The sequence below is a fragment of the Chlamydotis macqueenii genome, chromosome 3 (assembly GCF_036417535.1).
Source record: "Chlamydotis macqueenii isolate bChlMac1 chromosome 3, bChlMac1.mat, whole genome shotgun sequence".
Lineage (NCBI taxonomy): Eukaryota > Metazoa > Chordata > Aves > Otidiformes > Otididae > Chlamydotis > Chlamydotis macqueenii.
The window spans coordinates 104,783,935-104,807,129 of record NC_141558.1 but is presented as its reverse complement, the minus strand read 5'-3'; the positions used below and the strand labels follow the sequence as shown (position 1 = coordinate 104,807,129).

The 23,195-nt window shown below is 45.5% G+C and overlaps 1 long non-coding RNA gene across 2 annotated transcripts; it reads right to left on the bottom strand.

Annotated features, from left to right (window-relative positions):
* Window positions 1-14,890: 14,890 nt before the first annotated feature.
* On the bottom strand, window positions 14,891-23,177 carry LOC147601387 (uncharacterized). 2 transcript variants are annotated; one of them, XR_015258037.1, is made up of 4 exons: window positions 19,329-19,447; window positions 18,137-18,212; window positions 15,355-16,707; window positions 14,891-15,261 (listed from the first exon to the last, which is right to left on the bottom strand). It is a non-coding gene; the product is annotated as an uncharacterized LOC147601387 (long non-coding RNA). The 2 variants fall into 2 exon arrangements; XR_015258036.1 differs by having other exon boundaries at window positions 14,891-16,707; window positions 19,329-23,177.
* Window positions 23,178-23,195: the final 18 nt, after the last annotated feature.

The window sequence follows — 23,195 nt, the reverse complement described above, 5'->3', positions numbered from 1 at the left end:
GCCCGGCCCCAGCCTCCCCAGGCACCGTCCAGAGTCACATCGGAGTTGTCTGGATGCTCGGCCATGCACCTGGAGTCACCACCAGCGACTGTACCAGCCCCAACTGCTCGCCCCACAGATAAGTGACTACAAGAGATAATTGCAAACGTTCTCATTTTTGTTCCTGGTTTTTTTTTTTGGTTCTACTCAGGGCTGAGCCCAAGTCAGTTCCAATAATCAAAGTAAGCTTTTCTTTCTACTCTTTCCAAAGGCAGTATCAGGTGGTTTGGACGTCCGTTCAAAGAAGGGGCCCAAAGACATCATATCCTATTAAATAAATAAATGGCAGTTTCTGACTCCTCCTTCTTGACGGCAGATGTTTCACCGACTTTGCAGCTGTGTATATTTACAAGTCAGTAGTTTCTTGCCTCATTCCCAAAACTACAGCTTGCAACAGAGCCTGTCTTCTGTCAAACCCACATGTGCCAAAGGGCTCTTCTATTTCCTTAGCTTGTTATTTTTGTCACTACCTTTAAAACTCTCAGCCTTCTTAGGATATACTGTCACTTTCTGAAATTACAGCTCAGCTTGTTTCCCAATTTCATTCCAGAAACACACTGGAGGAGGGAGACATAAAACAGACTTCTGACAAAGTAGAGAGCGCTAAAAGTTATTCTTTCATCAACAGAATAAAAAGTCAGACAATGCAACTCCTCCCTCCCACCTCACGATGTTTAAACCCCGTTATTCATTCTTCAGACTGTTATTAAGGCATCCAAATAAATGCAGTTCTCCCCAGCTTCGTGCTAGGAGCATCTCAGCTCCCGAGATGGGTGGGAACAGTCATGTTCTTCTCATTGTGCATTTTCCTTTGAAGGAGGGATACCGTACAACACATGAAAAGCAGATCGTGCGGGCTCCGAGCACACCAATCCATGCTGCTACCTGGCAGCAGAGCAGCTATAATGTCCTGGAACAACGTGAGCTCAGCTGGAGCCCAAGTGTTCTTCCTCCCACCCTTCCACACCTACACTGAATTACCTATTCCAGTCCATCCCCTCACAAAGATGTTAATAACAATACTGCCCTACTCTTCCCTGCTGGCAAGAGGCAACCCCAGCATGCACACCAAGGATTCTGCTAGGAGGAATAGTCAAGGCGAGGAGGAAAATTAGGAGCAGTTACTGAGAGGTGTTAAAACAGCACAGCTAATTCTTTGCTACACTGCTCAGTGCTGTGAGCTTTGAGAATTTCTTTGGACGTGAAAATATCTTCATGATACTTTCTGAGTCTCCCTTCTTCCTCCAGACCTGAGGGGAGAAGTGGGGGGACAGAGCCTTAAAGAGTGCTGGAGGAGGTGGAGCCAGGATCTTCACATTGCTTCTGCTCTGCCCTTCATCTAGGCACCCCTTCTCCACGAGATCTTCATTGGTGGGGGCCCCGCACTACCAGCAGCTGCCTCTCCCCACCCCAATTTTTAGACCTCTTTAGAAACACTTAACACACTACACACAGTGCCTCACATAACAGGTCTTGCTCAGGGTTATTTCTTCATTTCCTAGCAGAGCACACACAAATCAATGGGCTGCTTTTATGGTTTGGGTTTGGTTTTATTTTTTTTCCTCCCCAAGGAGCCTCAATTTCTATTCCAAGGCAAAGTCGTGCTTCAAGCACACAGAGCAGCATATGTTATTTCTTCACCTACCAATCAAGAGACTAGAAGAAACCAGCCTGGTACTTATATATCTGCCATTTCATAAATGCTATGCTATACCCTAGAACTGTCTTCATTGCAGCATCCAATCTGTCCCCAGCAGACAGCCCAAGAAAAGGAGGCAACACAAACAACGGAAAGGAGCCAGGCTACAGCAACAGTAAAGGCTTAGTTTTGAAAACCCGTCATTTCAGTGGCTAGAAATAAGGAGCAGCTGATTTGTCACTTGTCTTCAACAGCTTGTCCGCACACCCCATGCACAAACTTCCCTGAAGAGTTCACACAGCGCAAAACCAGCTCCACCAACCCCACACCCACTTGACAGAATCCTAAGGGTCTGCCTGCAACTATAACGACTCCTGGCCATTTCACACCAATGAGGCCAAAACGACAAAGGCGCAGCAGCACGTTTGGCCCGTAGCGATCTGGCGGCGAGAAGCATGACCGAAAGAACTAGTTCCAAAGGCAACACACGGCGCCACGGGGCAGGGAGATCCCGGAGCAAGAGGGCTGCCAGCCAAGTAAGCGTTGCTTCATGGGGACGGACAGACAACAGCAGCAGTTCTCAGAACCAGCCTTGCTCAAGAACTCCAAAAATAAGTTACAATTTCTTAAAGCAGTCTTTCAGTCAAATATATTTAATGTAATTAAAAATGAAGGGTAGATGAGGAGAATTAAGTTCCCCTCAATTTAGACAGGAACTCATACCTTAAAATGCACCAGAGGCGTAGAGTAATCTTCCAGAAATGTTTTTCCTGTCACGTCGTACTGTTTAATTATATATTACCATTCCAAGCTACCATGACAGATTTTAAGTGAGTTTGTCTTTTTTCCATAATTAATCATAGCAAAGACTCATCTGTTCTTCAAGCCCGGTGATGACAGCGCTGTTTTCACCACTGTAAGGCAATCATCCCACAGCATTCCTTCCTGAAAGCCACTGCAAAGAGAACAGCTCACCTATCTGCACAAGATGCCTTTCAAAGATATACATCAGCTCCCATACACATTGCTTCCCTACCAGCATGTATTCAGTGTTTTCGACACAGAAGCTGGTCTTTTACCGAAACACACAGTCATTCTATTAGCGCAGGCTAATAATGCTAAATAAAGACTAATTATAAATATATAAACCAAATGTAACCCTCTAGGAACAAGTATCCTGCCCCTTAAACATCAGACGCTTGGAGCCATCACCATCCAGGAAGGGAGGCAAAGAGATGCTCAGCTCTTCTGTGAACATAAGGCAGCCTCCCTTATAATTACCGTAGCCAACCGTTATTTTAAAGGCAGCTTTGGTGACCATCATATTCTATTCTAAGTGCAGAAGATGCATCTTCAAAAATAACTTGTAGCTGCACATAGATCAGTGCCAACAAACTATCTAATCAAAGGAGAGACGCATCCAAAGCAGAAAATAATAAACGCTAATTGGACAACAGAAAGAAGTCTTACAGAAGTGAGATTATGGGGTGGAGGGAGAGGCAGGGAAACCAACAACTCTCTTGCTTCGGAAAATCAAGCATTTATTGCTTACAACAGCTACAGCACATGGCACATTCACAGAAAGTTTTCTTGCTGACTGCTGAAGGAAAAAATATTTCCAACATAATCAATAACGTACAGGGATCTCCATTCAAAGCATTTTATCTCCCATCCTCGCAGTTTGAACTCCACAAAGGATGAATTAGACACTTGCAAAATTACTTTTTCCCATCTGTGAAATCCTGCGAGACACACACTTTTTTTTTCAGAAACAACAAATAGAAATGCAATCCACTCTTAATTGATTTTGATTGCTCTGTAAAAAAAATTATTTTCTGCAGTTCTCCTGTATCCTTCACATGGTACGTTGGTAGCTTCCCAATTACAAGTCATTAAGAATAAAATTACATAGCTCGTTCTGCTCATAAAACCAGGCATAGATGGGCACCACTCAGCCCTGAGCAGCCGTAAAACTTTGTGTGCCTTATTACAGTCTCGTAAGAGCAACTCTAGATCAAAGCTCAAGTTTTCAATAACACTGTATTAACAGTGTCACCTTTATGGCTTTCTAGCTGCTTCCCAGTTTTCCAAAGCAATGATTACAAAAGAGAGGATATATTCAGTTTGACAGGCTGCTAAAAACTAACGTTTACATTTGTATGCAAATATTTAGAAACATTTTTACTAGTACCACTCTTTGTTAAGGTCTGACCTCCAAAGGATTCTGGCATTCCAAATGATAATCTTTTTCCAAGCTATAATGAAATATAAGATTTAGCCAAGTTATCCTAACCATCACTTCAGAAGATTAACGTTTTTAAATAACCATGATATCCTGACAGCTTGGTGATCTGTTCTAAAAAGATGAAGAAATATACCTTGAAAAAAACAGACAATGGCCCGGCAGAGCATAGAGAGAAAAAGTGATCTTTATACAGGACATTATCATTTCTTCTTTTATTTAAAGGAATAGAGTCAACTGTTTTCCGAGTTCTTATTTAAAAATGCATAGGAACAACAAGCAGTCAAAAATACTACGATACATTAAATAACTTAAAGATTTTCAGCCACTAGAGGTGGGGGTTGTCTTTTATTTATTAAGAGTTAAAATATCAAATGCATATTTACATGCTCTCTTTAATCAGTGTTAGAGTTTCCCACATCACAGGTGATGAACTTACAGAGCAGCAAGAGACAGAATAACGAGAAACATAATAACAGCCCATTTTGTATGGCACAAGAAAGGAAAGCAGAGATCCCTTGTCTGGTTCTGCTCTCTGTAGCCTCAAAACAGACCCCTAGCCACCCCACATGTCAATAAGTTATAAGGTAACACTTCTGTTCTCCAGTCACTTACACTGTGAAGAACATCTGGTGCTGGAGAAATCTTCCCAGCAAAACACAACTCACTTTTCCTTTTTAAGTATCAAAACGAGCGTTCTCTTTTCCAGATAACTAGGAAAAATAGAAGCATAGCTTATAATATTTTTCCCCAGTCTTGACAACTAGCCTTTAATTTGCTGCCATCTGTACTTCAGGAAGCTTCAGCCCTTTCATTAGGAAATCCCTCCTATAGGTTTACTTGCAGGGAATGGTTCAGATCTGAGCTATGTAGTACAGTAATTAACTTGGAGAAATCGCACACCCAGATCCAGACCAGTGTATTATTTAGAAAAGATTAATTATTTAGGATCAATCTTCACTTGCTACTTTTAATTTAATGCACGAGTCTTTTAGCCTTTGAGTATTAGAATATACATAATTTTCTCATTAGCAAAGAAGAAGAAAGTTAAAGCAGTTCTAACAGAAGATTTACAACCATCTGCCCCAACCAAAATAACAGAACTTACTGTACAATTTGTCCATCCAAAGAAAACCTTTGGTGTTTCCTCATATATCCTATAAAACTGTAGTACTTCTGTACATATATGCATACAAACTGTCTACAAGCCATCGCCAAAGCTCTTAGAGGTGCTGACTGCACGCTTACAATCAAATAAAGTTATGCCCAGAGGTTTCAAAATAACAGCAGAAAATGTAAACCAGCACCACAGAATTCGAAATGGAAAACAACAAACATTTCTGTTTCATGAACTACACTTCCAGAAGTCAAAAGGAAGACTGCCTCCACCAAAGGTGTCGTTCCTCAGAAAGAGGAGGTCTAAGAAACAAACTATGCAAACTGCAACGGGATCCAGATTCAAACCCGCATCCTATGTAATCTGATGTATCATATGACCACCAACTGAAGAGCTACAGTTTTTAGATGTATGGAATATTTAAAAAAAAAAAGAAAAAAAAAAAGAGAAAAGAAAACACACACACTGTTAGGTTTCAGATATCGAAGGAAAAATCTTTTGACAGCAGGAGCGTCTTGCACTTAAGAGAGAAAAGAGAGCCTTTGAGGCTAAAGAAGCGAGCATCCAGTCTCTGGATGTAGCATAAATTTCTCTGAAGGTTTAAAGAACTCACTCCTGCCCTTCCAAAGCCTCTGCTCTCCCTCTGTTAAAATGCAGGTACTTCCCTACCCACCACCAGCATCCATCAGAGCCTCAGAAGACTCAAAACATACAACAACAAAAAAACCCCCGCGTTTTTCCAACAACCTTCAGATCTGTTACGCGAATGTTTTGCTAGAGGAAATGCCTGAGCGAGTAGCCTTAGACAACTGGTTTACATTAGGGAGGAAGCGCATCAGTTTACTGCACGAGCACTACCGTGATGCACTTTTAGGAGGTGCAGTATTGCGGCCACAGTTGCCATTTTCAGTGTCTGAGAATAAACACAAAAGCTGCCAACACTTGGTTGCATAAGAGCACTTTAAGCACATGGTTATTTACAAAAAGCAGAGGTAATTATAATGCAGGAGGTAGATCCCAAACAAACAGACTTGACTAAGACTGTCCAAAAAAAAAAAAAAAAAAATTCTACAATTACTATTACTTAATTGTAGGACAGCTGCACGAACAGCCTCAGTCACTCGCTGTACTGCCAATATATGGCCAAAAAACCAGCTGGAAGAGCGTGCTGTTTAATAACGCAAGCTGATGTCAGAAGAAGCTACGGGTTGAGGAGAAAACAGGAAAACGCTGTTTCTCTCGACAGCTTACCTGATCTGGACTTGATGATGTCGCTGAACTCGCTGTGTGCCCCGCCAGGTCCTTCCTCCTGGTCGGAGACACGGGCCATGCTGGTGGGCTGGGGTACGTCACAAACGCAGCCTAAATCTGTCGGGAGAGGGTTCCCGTGGAGGGCCCCGGCTCAGCACCAGCACCTACAGCAGCAGGACCAGGAGCAGAGAGGCACTGTGACCCCATGGGCCACACCAGGCATGACTTTGCATGGGCAGCACGGGCTGGGACCCACGCTGGCCATGGCCACAGGTGAGGGGGCGGCCGTGCCCCTGTCGAGGGACACCTTATGGGATTTTAAAAGTGAGATGGCACAGAGGGGTGCTGCTGGCCAGCTGAATCCCTAGCCACGACAGTGAAGCTCCGGTCACTCTGGGGTACCCCATGCCCACCCCTGCACCCCAGAGGGGCCCTTTATGGCGATGCTGTCACCCAGCTGGCACCAAAAGGGACATCCCCGCTTGAGCGGGCTCCCAAAGACAGGGAGCCCCGCTCCCGCCGGGCCGGGACAGCGGCCAGTGCATAGGGGACCGAGGGCGGGCCCGGCGGCCCGGGAGCCACGGGTGGGAGAAGCCACGAAGCCCCTGTCCCGGGCGGGGTGGGCCGAGCCCCGCGGGACGGGCCCAGTACAGCTCCCGTTGGGGATTTTGACCCGGCGGGAGGGCCAGGCACCTCCTCCCTGCACCCCCGCGGCAGGGCCGCCTCTCGCCCCGGCTCCCCGCAGCCGCACCGTCCCGCCCGCTCCCCCGCCGGCTCGCACCGCCACCCCCCGGCCCCCGTACCAGCTCGGAGTTGGGGAACAAACTTTCGCCCCCCTGCCCCGTCCCTCCCAGAGCCGCCGTGGCCGCCGTCTCCCCGCGGGGCAGCCCCGCTCCCCGAGGCTCTGGGGCACCCGCCGCCACTCACCCCTCGGACGCGGCGGCGGGGGACGGACCCGCTGCACCAGGGCCCGGCTCCTCCCCGCGCCCCGTCCCTCGGCGGCGGCTCCCGCGGCGCTGCGCTGGCAGACCCACAACTTTCGGTACGAGCCGCTGGCGTCCCTCCCCCTCCTCCTCCGCCTCCTCCTTCTCCGCCCCTCCCGGCCCGGCTCGGCCCAGCTCCTCCCCCGGCCCCAGCGCCCCTTTGTTACCGGGCCAGTGCCGCGGGTGCGGGAGAACCACCCCGGCCGCGCGGCCCCTTCTCCGAGGGGGCGGGAGGGGCGGGGCCGCGCCCGCCGCGCGGCCCCGGCCGGGACGGGGCGGGGCTGAGGGGAGGGGCGAGGCCAAGCCCCGCCCACACGGGCGGCTGCCGGCCGCGCACCGCGCCCTTGAGGGGCCTGTCCGGGAGCGCGGCGGGCCCGGCGGTGGGGCCGTGGGGGTTGCACCGGGGCGGCCGGCACCGTCCCGCCCCTCCGGGCCTTCCCGGTCTCTTCTCTGCGCCCCCGCCTCTCCTCTCTGTTCCTTTCCCCCCCGCAAACAAGCGCAAGTCGCAAGGCGCGGGGGGGGGGGGGGGGGGCGGGCACCCCGTCGCTCCCCATTGATGCCCAAGTCGCACGGCGAGGGACTGTGACAAAATTCGAGGGACGTTTGGGACGTTTGCACACTTAGCAGCGGGAAATTGTTCTCCCGACACCCATGCGGTCCGGCTGGGTGTCCTAGCCACACCTCGGGGCTAAGTCCCGCCTGGTCTTCAGACCGGATTGGTAAAAACGAGCTGCGCTGGACGCTGGGCGCCTGCAATCATTTTGTATGTGTGCGCAGACATACACGTTAGTAAAACACTTAACTTACGCTACGATAATTTATTGCCACGTTTGCGATCATGCTCATATGTGCTCAAGCAAGCGTTCCCTCCACGCTGTAAGGCTGCTGAACGTGCGGCCCCGTATTCATCTCCGTGAGCGCTGGTCCGAAGTTCCAGCCACGCTGGAGACACCGTCGCTGAGCTATTGCAGCGTCACCCGCCGGGCATCAGCCACCGGGCGTGAAATGTTTCCAAGGTTAGGTGCGTTCCCAACGTCGAGTACCTCGCTGCCGTGACGACAAAAGGGAACATCGGTCTGCAGAAAGGAAGGTGCGGGATTTATCAGTTAGAAGAAAGGAGGGAGCCCAGGCTTGGCAACACGTTTGTTTTGTATCTCCGGGTGAACACAAATCGGTAGCAATGAAACGAGGAAGATTCACCCTCAGAAATCGTTTTTTGTACCAGTATACAGCTGGTGAGTTTGCTAGGGTTTACAGCCAACAATAACAAACGATGAGTGTGTGTATTGTAGCCTAAGCTAACATTGATATTTACCCATACGTTACTCTTTCCCCCAAAGAGATACCTCAAACAAACAAAACAAGCTACCTGTAAGTTATTACTATCATAATTCTAACTGCATTTAACATTTGCTCCTCAGCCTTTGATTTGTGCGGTACATGTGTCACAGGGATTGCATCTTACTGTTCTGCATCCCAGGACGGAGGGCCTCGCAGGCCGTGCGATGTATTTTTGCACTTTGAAGAAGCCCCAAAGATGAAGACGCCTAGATCCGAGCATTCAACAGATTCCTCGGGTGATTCAGTGCAAATTAGTTAATTCATCCTTGATCTGCTTAATAAAAACCGCAACGTGAATTTGCCAACAATTCTTACTTGGAAAGAGATAATAAAGTGCATCCTGTAAGTGTTGCGATGACCACAGTTGTGAACCCGTTGAGAATTGCAGGTCACAGATGACGAGTGCTACAAACCCACCGACATCGATGCCTGTCAGCGTCCGACTGCGAGCAGCGCTGAGTGGTAGGCTGGCTTTGTTGGGAAGGTACGCTCTGTTTGTTTACATTATACTGACAAACCCGTACTACAAACATAACGTTTGTGGTTAGAGGAGCACCGCTCGTTCCTCGCCTTCTGCCTTCCTGCTCCTGACTGCGCAGGCGGCTTCTCCACCCCATCCCGTGCATTCCCTCTGCATGCTGGATTTTCAATGCCCAGTGATGGAAAACCACCCGAATACTGGAAGCCCAGAATCCAGATGTAACCCAGATGCTTTCGATACAGATCTTCCACCAACAGGACGAGAGACATACCGACCCGTGTAACCCAGTGCCCGCTCAGGAGTCAGCACAGACAAAAATAATCGCTTCTCACTGCAGGGTACCTGGGGCTTGGGGATCCCAAAGCTCCGCATTGCCTTGCCTAATACAAGTAGTATTGCCCAATGCAAGGCAATACTAAGTGGAAGAAAGGTCTTTCTTTTGTAGGCTGCACTGAGAAGATCAGTCCCCTCGCAGAGCTTACCCAAGACCGCCATCAGGTAGCAGTAACTTTGATCGCTGAAAGCTGCCGTCAAGCTGGTAAGTGGGAGCAGGGAGCTGCTGTGTCCCATTTCAAATCTCCGTGTGTAAGCCCAAGGTCCTGATTCTTATAATCTCGCTCTGAAAACACCTACAAATTATTTCTCAAAAAAGAAACACATTGCAGTTTAACCTGATAGCATTTCCTTTCTTCTCTTTTTTCCTCTTTTTCTTTTTTTTTTCCTGTTTTAGACAGAAGTAGCATCATTATCTTCTTTGAACTGCAGAGCACCAGCAGAAGGGTAATAGAATAACGAGACTGCACACTACCTCAGGGAAGCGGGAGAATTTTTTTTTCCTGGTATGTTTCAAACATGCCTCTCTCCAGAGCCATCCTCACTCAGCTGCTGATCAAAGCCTGAGTTTTCCAAGCCAGTTACTTAGACTGTAGGCTTCTCAATGCAAGGGCTATAATTTTTGTATCTGGGTCTTTAGGCACAAGTCTATCAGAAGGAAAAAAAAAAACCACCTTAATCTTTAATATTCTGTACATGGGTATGCTTTAGGTCTCTCTAATTTTGTATTCCAGGGGTTGGCAGAATGAGAAAATAATAACTAGCACAATTTTAAAGTCAAATGACAAAGTCTCCACCTGGTTGTATTTCCAAAACCTGCATTCATCTACAAATATCTTTGTTGCTGCAGACCATTAATATCACGTAGATTGTGCGGCGCAGTTTACCTTTCTGTGTAATGCAGAATAAATTAGGAAAAGGCAGGAAAAGTCCACAAAGCCCTTAGGTAGAGTTGAGAAAGGAAAGATGAGGAGAGTACAGAAAAAGAAACTGTGAAGAAATGGGCTGAGACGTGGAACCCTTGAACTTTGACAAGAGTAAATAAATACTTTATTCCTTAGTGCACAAAAACAATGCCGTTGTGGGACTCCGAGCTCATCTTACTCCGTCTCCTTTTCTTTGTTCTTAGCATTTCTATTTTTAGAATACACTCATAATTGATGGGGTTAGGATATAACTAGGAATTTCATGTATCTCATTACCTTGAGATTGACTGCTGTAATAATGCATGTGCCCATTCATCAATGTTTTGTCATGATTTGAGAAAACCATTCCATATTCAGGAAGACATCAGATACCAGACGGATTGCTTTGTAAGTAGAGTATCTTTATTGTCCCTTTCCGCACAGCCCATCATGTTGTCACTCTCAGTTAACAGATCGGGCAGGCTGTTACTCAGCAGACTTTTTTTCCCTGCAGAACTTGCATCTGAATTCAAATAAAAGCTCCTTGGTGCTTCAGTGCCGACGTGCTGCACTAACCAGTTAGTACAAGTCCCTTTTTATTTTCACTATCTCTGATCTGAGGAGAAAAATATATAAAAAGACATGTTAAATAAACATTCTCTCTCTGTATGTTCCTCTTGTGAGGAAAATGACCAAGCTTTTCTATGAGCTTGGGCCAGTTTTATCTACGACTCCTTTGGCAGTACCTCCGAAAGACTTCAGTATACTGGGCAGACATAGTTAGCTTGGTCCTTTTCCTTTGCTGTAATCTAAGTGCTTTAGCATTATCTTTGTTGTTCAACTAATCATCTGATACTAAAATATTCAAAATCAGCCCTAGCACAATTTTTAAAGGTGGGACAGCATTTTCTACCCTCAGCTTCTTAGGCTAGGATCTGATTTTAACATTAGACTGCTTATTTTTATTCCAAGCTCAGCCGCCTTTGTGTAAGCTCCTTCCAAGCTCTTCCAAGAGTCAGAGCCCTGTTGTGGTAGGCGCTGTAACGTATCTTAAGAAATGCAGGACTGTTTTGAGTTACCTGTACATCAGGGGCCACCAGGTGCAGAAAACGAGAGAGATGGACTGGGACAGAGGGCAGCAGGCAATCATGACAAATACAGTAGGCCAGAGTGCAAGATGCCCTCTAAGCAAAATGTCCATTGCCTGCACCGCTGCAGGTCCACGTGTCTCTGCGTCATTGACCCCTGTCCTTCTCTTTCTCTTTAACCTAAGACAAAGCAGTGTATTCCCCTTAGTATCCTTCCATTTCTACAAGTTGGGATCTGTATTTTCAGTAGATTCTCTCCACTCTATTTTTATCTCATTAGATTCGCTACACCTATCGATTAGATCAGATTCAAGGGAATATTGTGTGCATAAAATACACTGGAACTTTGTATCTTAAGTTTCAGCGATGTTTTATAGCTTCATTACAAAACCCCAGAAAATTGCACTGTATTAATAGAAATGCTGACATTGCTTTAGCCGCAGTGACATTAATTGAAGCTACCATAATTTATCATCATTCTGAAGAATAGAACCTCTAAATGTACATTAAATAAGAGTGCATTAATGAACAATTATAGCAATCAATTTACCCTCCCAACTTAACTCTCTCAACTGCAGCAGAGGACTGGAGAAAAGAAAACCATCAACAACAGAAATGCCTGTGCAAGACAAGAACCTTTGGCCAACACCATGAAGCAATCCTCTGCAAAGGCACGCGCAAGTTGTTCATCAAAGTCACTCTTAAACCAGTTGGTTTCTGTTTATTTCGGCGTTCTGTTTATTTCTTTCACTCGTGGCTATTTTTTCCGTGCTGTTCCACTCTCATTTGAATAGCCTATGCTATGTGTCGGCATAGGTTTGTTTCGTGGCCAGGCACATAAATACCTAATGCTTGTACAATTATAGAGCAAGTACAATTTTCAGCAAGTTTATCAGGTAGGGGTCAGAATAGGAAACAGGATTTTCGTGTTAACACAACGTAGAAACATGGGTAACTTGCTTAATTTTAGTAACTTGGTTGACTCTTTGCAGTAGGGAAAAAAATAACATCTTCCATCATAGGCGCATTATTTACTGAGTGAAATAATACAATACTTGGACAAAGACAATTTGGAAACACTTTAAAAATGAAAGCGCTCACCACTCTGCAAAAATAGTTATTGGTGGAAAGGACTTCTTTGCAAGTCTTTTTATTTTAAGGGTAGGCAGTGGGAGAAGACACAGTTTATTCTTACCAAAACTAAAAAGAAGCTCCTTGGTACTCTGTGTATGCTCCCAATACGGAATGAATACAAACCAAAAGAGAAATGAAACAGAAGATTTTTTTATAAACAATCATTGTTTTTTACATTTATTTGCCTCACTTCGGTCCAAACGACTGGGTACATGTCACCATTTCTTGCAGTTTCCAGGTAAATGATCAGTGTGGATGCTTTGTACGTGACCCCTTAACAAGTTCTCTAATTAGAAGCAGAATTGAAGATTTTACATACAAGGTGGCACAAGCGTTAACAAAATCTCTCTCTGCTGGAAAACACTACTCATTAACTGCTTTACTGGGATAACGACACCCCCTGGGACACCAAAAGCACCAGCAAAAACCTGTGCTATGGATGGCATGTCCCGTTTTCCCACCTACTAAACACTTTCCATCTGATTTAACTCCCTCACAGGCTAGACTTGGCAGCCTGTGGCTTTTACCCCCTTGAATCACACAAGGGGGTTACCAAGACGGAGAGGGGAGCCAGGCTTGACACGCTGTGGCATTGATCCCTCCAGCTGCCAGACAGCTGCAGTCCAGAAGCTGCCTAGCAGCGCTCTCACTGTGCCGAGCAAACCCTCACACGTTCAGCTTCCTGACCACAGATGGGAAGCCTATGGCCAGGAGAAAGCTCGACCAGGTTTTGCCACACCTGCCACTGCGAGCGTGCCCTTGGACCCTCTAGGAAGCCCCACTCTTAAGTGACTCCATATGGGTTTACCATTAGCCTCCTATTTTCAAAACATGTAGAGTAATGTTATGTGCTGAGAGCTTAAATAACTTTTAATTGCTACCACTAAGTGGTGGTTGGTTTTTTTCCTTGAAGTGACAAGGACCTCGGCTTTTAACTAAAATAAGGTCCTCAAGATAACATTAGGTCTGAACATCAGAAACAGAGGCCTTATAGCAGCCTTCCAGTACCTAAAAGGGGCTTTACAGGAAAGATGGGGAGAAACTCTTTAGCAGGGCCTGTTGTGATAGGACAAGGGGTAATGGTTTTAAAATAGAAGGAGGTAGATTCAGACTAGATATAAGGAAGAAATTTTTACAATGAGGGTGGTGGAACAGGTTGCCCAGAGAGGTGGTGGATGCCCCATCCCTGGAAACGTTCAAGGCCAGGCTGGATGAGGCTCTGAGCAACCTGATCTAGTCGGGGACATCCCTGCTCCTTGCAGGGGGATTCGACTAGATGGCCTTTAAAGGTCCCTCCCTAACCCTAACCATTCTATTCTATATTTTTAATTCTGATCAAAAGAACAGCCCTTTTTAGTCAACCGAATGAATTACATAAGTAAAGTTATACCCACTGGAGACTTTAGTTAGGAGTTCGGTTTTTGAGATCTTGTTTTTCCGTGGCTACACCTGTAAAATGGAAGGAGATGCTCTGCAAGCTGCAGCATCTCACAAAGCCCATGTGTAGATCTCCACGCTGCCTAGGTAGTCTCACTGTGCTCCTTCACATTTTCGCACTCATTTTAGGAAAATTTAGCCTGAATGAGGTCAGTTATCACAAGGTACAGTCAAAGCTATTTCAGCTCATGGTTTAAATCATCTTGACTGAAGCCTCTCATCCGCATCCTGGATTCCTCCTGGACCAGGAGTCAGTGGGGCTGCCTCCAGCGGTGCTTGGGACAGAAGTCAACCGCTTTGCCCAGCCCTGGCCAGCGAGGTGCTGGCTGTGCCTCTTGAAAAATTTCCCCTTCGTGAGCAGGAAATCTTGGCGCCCCGTTTAGGGCAGCCCTCTGTCTGCGTTGCACAGCCAGGGCCAAGATCGCGGTCTGAACCTAGTGAGCGCTGTGGGTTTCCCAGAGGGATGAGTACTCTATTTATGCTGTGGGGAGTGTTTGAAAGGAGCACATGGATAAGATTTCCAGAAGCTCTGGGGAGCCACCGCACCCGGCACGCTGGGCAGCGTTGACGGGGGTGAGCGTCCCACCTCAGACAGGCAGGACTGCCAACAGTGCCCTTGCTCCTCCCATGCCTGGTACACTGGGGCCATGGCTGCCGTCTGACTACCACAGGAATTACGTGCCCAGCTAAAGGAAACGCATTTGGCTCAAAGTACAGTTCTGCAGGGAACAAGAAATTTTCTAAGAGACATTTGCTGGTTCCTTAAATTATTTTGCAGCTAGTTAAGTAACTGCTGTGCTAGAAGCTCTGCAGGCAGTAATTATAGCTCCATTTTCTTCTATTAGGCAGTCCTGAACTGAGCCACGAAAATTGCTTTGAAATCACAGCAGACAAAAAGGAAACTTTTGGACATCATTTATTTTGGGATGTTCCAAACCAAAGCTATCTTCCAAACCGAAAAAGAAGTCGAGCCCTGCCAAGTCCTTAATCACTGAAACGAAGAAAGAGACCACAAAACTGAATGAAAAGATGATTGAAACAATTTTCCTACTCTGAAAAAGCCTTTTTTGGAATTACTGTCAGAAGAAAATGAGGGAGCAAGAAAAACCCTTAATACATCACTGATGTATCTAACTGGAGGTGACTCGCAGAGGCCAAGCGTTTGAAAAGGGAGCACTCCTGGAGTTTGTCCTTGCTGGGAAAGAACTTGTACGTAGACTTTGTATTTCAGAAAATGAGCCTTACTACCATTTCCAGAGAAACTTCCAGCCCTGTGAGAGAAAGAATCTTAAGATTATCCACTATACTATGCCATTATAATGTCATTGTAATAACAACCGAGCACTTATGCTGCAAGCACTTACGGACTCATCTAAAAGACATTTAGCAGGTACAGGACGACGGTATTATTTATAGCGCAGAAGTACCAAAGGGCTCGCTCAGTCAGGATCAGGCGGCATTGAGCTCGACAGTATGTAAACACACAGCAACAAAGTCCCTCAAGCATACAGCTTGTGTCTGGCCCAGGACAGAAGGTATGTTTTAAAACTCTGTGAATAAGAAATGACAAACGCTGTAACTACTGTTAAAAGGACCAATGTATATTTAAAGTACAAATTATCCAAGCTGTGGCAAATCCAGAGATAAAATCTAGTGCGAAATACAATGCTGTGAACACAAAAGACAACAGCAAACCAAATTGTATGACTGGGAAAGCTAGCTGGGAATGAAACTTAATTTTAGCAAATCCTGTGAAATACTCATTATGAAATAAAAAACTTGCCCTGAAGTAGCAATCACCAGCTGGCAACATTTTTCAGCATCGGACCAGAAACGGTCCCGACAAGGGACATGAAGAAGAGGAGTGCAGTATACGACTCACTAGGGATGCAAATGCAAATTTCATCAAAGTTTCACTCAAGTTACTCAATACAAGAGTGCAGTTCCCAGCAAAGACCCCTGCAGGCTTACCCTCCACCCCCTTCTCCCTTCATCATTGTGTTTAAAGCGTTTGTGTGTATTAAGCTCCCTAAGACACATTCCTTGGACTCTCTGGGTGGGATTCAACAAGCACGTAGACATCCTGTTTGAATCAGGGACCTTGGAATCCCAGGCACCCCTGTGTCGTACACCTCTGTGTGTTTCTGCCCTCCCAGCACAGCCAGTCCTGCCTCTCAACTAACCCTCAGCCAAGCTGGTTGGCACTGGCCAGAACAGATACTTTTATTCCTATTTAATCTATCACATTTGTTAACTTTTTCTTAAACAATCTTTAAATTTTTTCTTTTGTATTTTGAAGGGTGTCCTCTCTGTCATAAGAGTGGTCCTGAAGCCCACACAGAGCTATTCATCAGCATTTCTTTCCTCCGTAACCAGGAGAGTTTACTTTTCCACAGAAAAAAAAATTGCTATTTTGAGTGTGGAATGAGGTGCATGGCTGGTCCCGGAGGTCCCACTCCAAAAAAGAGAGTAAAGTGAAACCTTGCACGTCTCACAGTGCAGTGCTGAGCCCAGAGGAGTCTTCTTTGCCAAAACGGATCAGCGAAGCCTCAATTACGTGTTCTTAATACAGAGAGAACTATTAAAATACCATAGGTAAGAGTATTACAGCAGGGTCCCAGATGGCCGTTATGAGATGTCCACAGCCCACCATGCTGACAAATGCCAAGGCAGATGTGCTGAAATGAGACTGCCTCCAGGAGTGTTTGTGACAAGGTCTGCAGGGAGAAGGAACAGCTTTGAGATGACCAGCTGATACAGCCAGAAAAACCAGGCGAGCTCTGGGGACATAAGGAGCTCTTCATGTCCTAACATTTCACTGTTTGCCTGTGCTCCACTAGCTACCTCCTTTTGTTATTTCTTGTTATTTCTTAAAAGCTTTGGGTAGTTTCAGTTCTCTGTTTCGGCAGTGCCCGGCCCCTCAGCTGCCAAAGAATGTGACTCCTTCATCCTATGGTTACACCAGGAGTCATGAATAACAGCAATAAGGATGCGTGTGTATCTGTTACAACTGCAGGTCAGCTAGGCTTTTTGTCCTATTTCTTCTTCATAGCTCCTTAGACATAAATTGTAACTACAGCAGGGCAAAAATACAAAACAAACATTCAAAGATGACAATCCTTAACTTAGATGCCATTTAAATATTCTGCCCACCTCGAACAATAAATGATTTATTTGTGAAAACCGATTATTTATTTATAAAGATGCAAAGTGCGAAGCTGCACCCTGATCTCGGAGTGAGAGAGTGAAACAAGCCGTGTGTTATGAAACCCTCCGCTGACACCCGCAGAAGTATGCGGCGGCAGAAGAAGAAACACAAGAGGCAGAACATCCTGAGCCTCAGAACAAAGCGGGCAAGGATTTATTTGGACTCCTCCATTTCTGCCAGAAATAAACCACTCAAATAGCTCTTTTTAAAATAGCTGTTGGCCCCATTTGTAACATTATCAAATGCCACAAATCTTCCAAAGGGCCTTCCTCTGTTTCCCCACTCCACATCTCTTTCCCACGAAGGCCTAAGCCTGGATTTGTTTTTAGGAATAGCAACCAATAAACAGAGGCACGGTAACACTAGCAACAGGAAAGAAATGTTACCAAATTTGAATAGAAAAAATGAAGGAAAACAAAACCTTTTCAACAACGCCTGAGAAAGCCTACATGTCCTAGGGCTGATCCAGAAACCCTGTTAATCTGAGGATTGTTTTTCACCTTTACGATACACTTTCAAATTCAGCCAAAGCTGTCACTAATAATTAATGTAATACTAATTTTTGGGTGCTCTTCCCTACATACATTCAAGATTACATCATTCCATCATGAAATTTGTAATTAAACAACACAACTTCATTTGTAGATTATTTCTGTGTGTGAAGCGGTTCAGATGCGCTCTGTATTCTCCCTTACAGGGTCTCTTCTCCAAACACTAACCGTGCTCAGCCTGGTTTCAGTGCTGAGAAACTATTTCTCCCTGAGCTTCCCTTGGTGCAGTGAGAAAGGAACAACCAGGGAAAGCAGCGAGGATCCCTGATTCACCTCCCTCCAGCCTGACAGCAGCAGAAGCATCTCTGCATCCCTCACAGACAACAGGCACCAGCCCAAGCCCTGGCCTTGCTAGGTTTGACCCCAGCCCATCACTAGAGTCTTTACCAGAGTTAAGCCTCTGCTTTTTCTTCATTAGCAGGAATTTTCCATCAAATGTTTCAGCTGGAAACCATCCACCGTCCTGCACCAGAAGAGGAAGAAAGCAGTTAGGGAGAGCGAGCCCTGAACACCACATAAGGCTTTACATTTGCCAGTTGCCCCAGTAACTTTGCCAGTTTCCCTCGGCTGTGGGGTACAGAGGTCTCAGAGCCACCAGTAGAGCTCTCCCATTAGAGCCAAACCAGCTGAGGAGTTGTTCCTCTCAGCATCACAGTTTTGCAGCCTAAGAAGTTTCCAGCCCTCACAGACTGACACAAAGAGGCCTTTCACAGAGGGTCCAGATCACCTCCAGACCCTGTCCCTTCTTTATTTACAGGAACGTTCTTAGGTTTAGCCTGGGGAGGTCTGCAGACTGCCAGGGTGCTCTAGGGGTAGAATTCTGTCAAAGAATGTATGTTGCAATGCATCCTCAAAAGAGTCTGCTTTCTGATTAATTTAATCATCCCTGGAAATTAACTTCACAGACCCAGCTCCTTTGACTGTGCATGATTTATCTTCACATGATATTTGCCTTTTACAGCCTTTATGATCCACTTTGTTCCTGAACAGCTCAATTACTTTCGATTTGCAGAGCCTAAGACAACTGGCAGGGCTAAGCAGGTACCTAACCAGGCAGTTCTGTGAGAAGGCTGGGCCACAGAGTAGCTGCCAGCTGAACAGACACTTTGCTTTCTCACTTGCGTGCGTGTTCCTGCTGCGTCTGTTTCTGCAACGCTGCTGTTCAGCTGACTCCAAAGAAAACTGCTTCAGCACTAAGCGGAGCAGTGGGAGAGTGATGCCAAGGGCAAAGAAAGTAAAAGCATTGCCCCTTTTGGCTACCAGTGATGCCTACTCAAGCATAAAACTGCACTGTGGAACAAGTATGATTAGAGCAGGAAGAGAGCCCAAAGCAGATGGCTGAATGGATCCAGGCAACAAAACCAGTGGATGTGACCTCAAACTGCTCTTGTCTTTGCATATTATTTTCAGACACAGGAAAAGGATTAGTAACCTACACATTGGCATCCAGTCCTATTTAGCCACCCAAGAGCTGACATATGGGACTGATGAGACACCTACAGGCACCCACGGCATCGCAAGTGGCATCACAGAGCTACATCTAGGCAGCAGAGTGCCACCCAAAGCTGCAGATACCAACCTAGAGCCGCCAGACACCTGGATTGCCCAGGAACCAACAAAGTTTCCTTGCAAACTGGGGAAGGGCCATTGCCTCCACCCATCTGGTTGCTGCTGTATGTGAGGGGAGAGAAACAGCAGTATTATCAGTTGATAACAAGCTCATATTTTTGTTACGTATAATGCACTGGTTTCTCTCTAATCCTACAGAGAGGGCAAATACCTATTATTTCTTTGAACTGGAACAGGCTGCCTCTCTCTCTGCTTATGTACGTGTAGGCAATGTGACCAGCTCCCCACAGCAGTATTATCTGACCCCATTTTTACAGATTTTACCATAGAAATATAAGTATAGTCAGATTCCCCAAGAGGTGGAAATAGCAAATGAATAAGATAGCACTGAATCCATGTCACACCGCCTCCATTAACCACACCTGGCACACAGTATCAGCACCATATTTAAGCAAAAGCAGTAATGGATTATTTGGGAGACAGAGCATGCAAATATATTCATAACAGTAATGTTGTCATTGGGATGGCCTACTGATAGAAAAGGAGCAAAATTTGAAGAAATGTGAAACAGATTTTATTGGACCAACTGATACGCTCAGGAAAGGCAGACAGGTTTTCAGACACTAAAAAGTCAGGAAGCAGTTGCTTTCATGACAGAACAGCATCTGGTACAAAACACTAGCAGCAGCGGTATGGAAATGAGAGGGAAAAGGATTACGGAAGAAGTTATCAGAGATTCTAATCAAATAAAAAAAAAAAGGGATAACTTGGGACATTTCTGTTTGTGATCCATGCACATGCACAATGAGACTGATTGTTTTTAAAAACAAACAGTCTCGCTATCATGCTAGGATGGTTTCTAGTTTGAAATCACAGCGTAGCTAGAAAGAACTGCAGCACTAAAAAGATTTCATTTTAGTGAATTTGCCATTAATGTTTCACCTAATGGAAGCCAATTTTCTATTTCACTTAAGAAAATGTATCCTTTCACACTCCATATTTTATCTGATTGCACTAACAGAATTCTGTACTGCCCGTTCACAGCAAATGAGCAATGCATTTATTTTGTACAGCAAAAGACTGAGCACGCGGGGTTTTTTATAATTACATGATTGTATTTTTCTTAGAGTAAAACAAAGAAAGTTAAATACTAACTTGGTTGGAAGAAATACCTCTAAATAGAGGGACAGTAACACGTTGTTCCATTGCTTATCTCGTTTGTGGATTAGAAGTCACTCTCATGCTGAGGTTATTTTGGGTGGGACAGTGTTACAAGTGTTTGAGCCATGAGAACAGCATTCTTCATATAGCTGTTTGCAGCTAATACAGTGGGTGGGATTCCCAGAGGAAACTATCAAGTAGCATTACCGTATGTTAAAATAACTTCAGTTTAAAACCCCAAAAGCTATAATCATTGATAGGACTCTGCCTGAAGAGCCAAAGTGCTCAGGAAGCAATTGTTTCAATGACAAAATCTTCACAGCAGCAGGCATCAAATGTCCACATAATCAGTAGAGAAAAAAAAGTGCAGAAGGTTTTATAACAAGGAGAAAACAAAACCAAAGGTATGCTGACAAATGCAAACAACTACCATGCAAGGTAATTATACTAATTACATTCCAACTATGCTTTCCACAGAGACATCAGGGTTTTACCATATTCCTCCCTACTTACCTTCAGAGATTGGACATGCATGGAATGCAAAATGTTTTTATCTAGAAGTGCTGAATTCCTTAAAATACCAGACCTTTGATCTCTCTGACCCGAAGCGACCATAACAGAACTTGAGACAACAGCTAAATCAGCCATTAGCCATGGCACACTTGCAATAACAAATGTATAAATGTATTGCAGCTCTGAATGATTCAAAACCTTACGGAAATGTGAGGCTTGGTTTGAGAGATTAATCATATGGAATCAAGTTTTTTCCAAAGATGGCAAATTAAATTAGTATTAAAATAAAAATATGCAAAAAAGTTCTGGTTTATTGTACCTATATCAGTTACTAATTATGATGTTAAAAAAAAAAAGTGTTGTGCATCTGTATTTAAAGTGTCATTTATGGATATTATTTAGTCTAATCTTCCAAGTTTTCTTGAGAAAAATCTCCCTGCAAGTACAGTATTTGGCTCAGCTTGAGAGTATATGCAAAAACAGCACTTGATCTTGGCAGCTTCGGCACATCCACTTAGGCATTGTCCTTGACAATTAGGCATATGAGAACTGGGTATATGTAGGCGTCACATGCCACAACACCACCCTGTTTGCATGCACTTGCTTCTGTGATTCCCCGTGCCATCTGCCTCAGACCGCAAGGAAAGCAGACCTCCGCCACTGCTCTCTACTTGGCACGGTCTTTCAGAATCACAGCAAGGGCTGTGATGAAGAAACCAGAGGCATAGGGCATCGGAAAGGGTAGGATGAGATGAACCACAACGCCCTCAATTTGAAGACAGAGAGGAGGGGTCTGGTAGCAATCTTTAAGCTGACAGTCATTTACCAGAAGCTACCAACACTCAGTGAGTGAGATGACTTTAGTTATGATAAAAGAGGAGGAGGGCTACATGCCAGGAACAGACATTCCTCTGGGAAAACAGCAGATTTGAAAACCTGGGAAAGCTATATTTAAGTGCAAACTGATAGGGCTCGGAGCCTGGGTGAACAAGAGACAACATCCACATGTCACAAGAGAAAACAGACAACCTCCCATAAATAGTTCCACTTTTAGTTGAGTCTGACTGGTTTGTTATAGCCCCGAGGCTGGTCTCTGGCTCTGCCTAATGCGGGACATGCCTGAAGCTCTGCACGATTCCCAGACCTTGTGCCAATAGTCCACATACTCAGGCAGCCTTCGGACCCCCTGACGTGTGGCCACACAACCCTTAATCATAGGCCATGCTGCCAGTCTCACCTTCCCATACTCTGCCCCTTTCTCCTGTGAGGTAACTAGAAAGCAAACTAGTCAGTAAGGTTGGAGGCTTGACAGTGATTTCTGCTCATAACCAGACCCTGCCTGCTTGCCTGCCCTCCCCTGCAGCTTTCTGGGGCCGTCAAGACTGACCATGAAACTGCTGGACTGTCAGAAGCTCCTTTAAACTCCTGCACTGGCTCCTTCCTGCAGCTGAGGAAGCTGAGGACATCCACCAGCCAGCAGCCAGGTGGCCTCTGGGGAAAGACCCCCCCCCCAAAAAAAAAAAAAGGTGAATTCTCCCACTGTCTTTGGTGAGAGCAGGATCATAAAAAAAAAAAAAAAGAGGAACTAATATAAAGCACATTAGGGTTTTAATCATAGCTCTCCCACTAGCCTGCCTGGAAAGCTCTCCTGGTAGCTAAACCGTGGTATTTGTTTCCTGGTGCAGACCCCTGATAGAAATACACTTCTGCCACCTGACAGAGAGAGTGGATGATTCAGTAATTGAACCACCCGCAGGTGAAACTCCTAAAGCATGCAGTCACATCACCCAGCCTTCCTTCTCCTGCTCAGCTATGCTTTTCATATAGGAATCAGTTGTACCTGTGGAGAGGGATGCATTGCTGACTGTAAGCCACTTCATTCCTTCCAAAAGTTGTCTCCGCACCTATAGGCTAAATTTGGGGTTTAGTACAAGGTATCGGAAAGGATCAATCCATTGAAAGGCAAAGAAAGCAATGGAGAAGAGAATTATCCCCTCTCAGAAGCGGTGCAGGACATGGATTTGTTTGCCCACTCAGAGCCTGACCCTTGGCCAGCCCCCCACCAATCTTCGTTTGCCCCTGGGAGGGTCCTGCCCTTGCCAGCAGCCAAGCATCATTTGCCCACCCACCCACTGCTTCCCCAGCAGGCTGGGCTCTGCTGCAGCAGCAGATTTCCATTACACTTTCAAAGAGCGGATGGTAT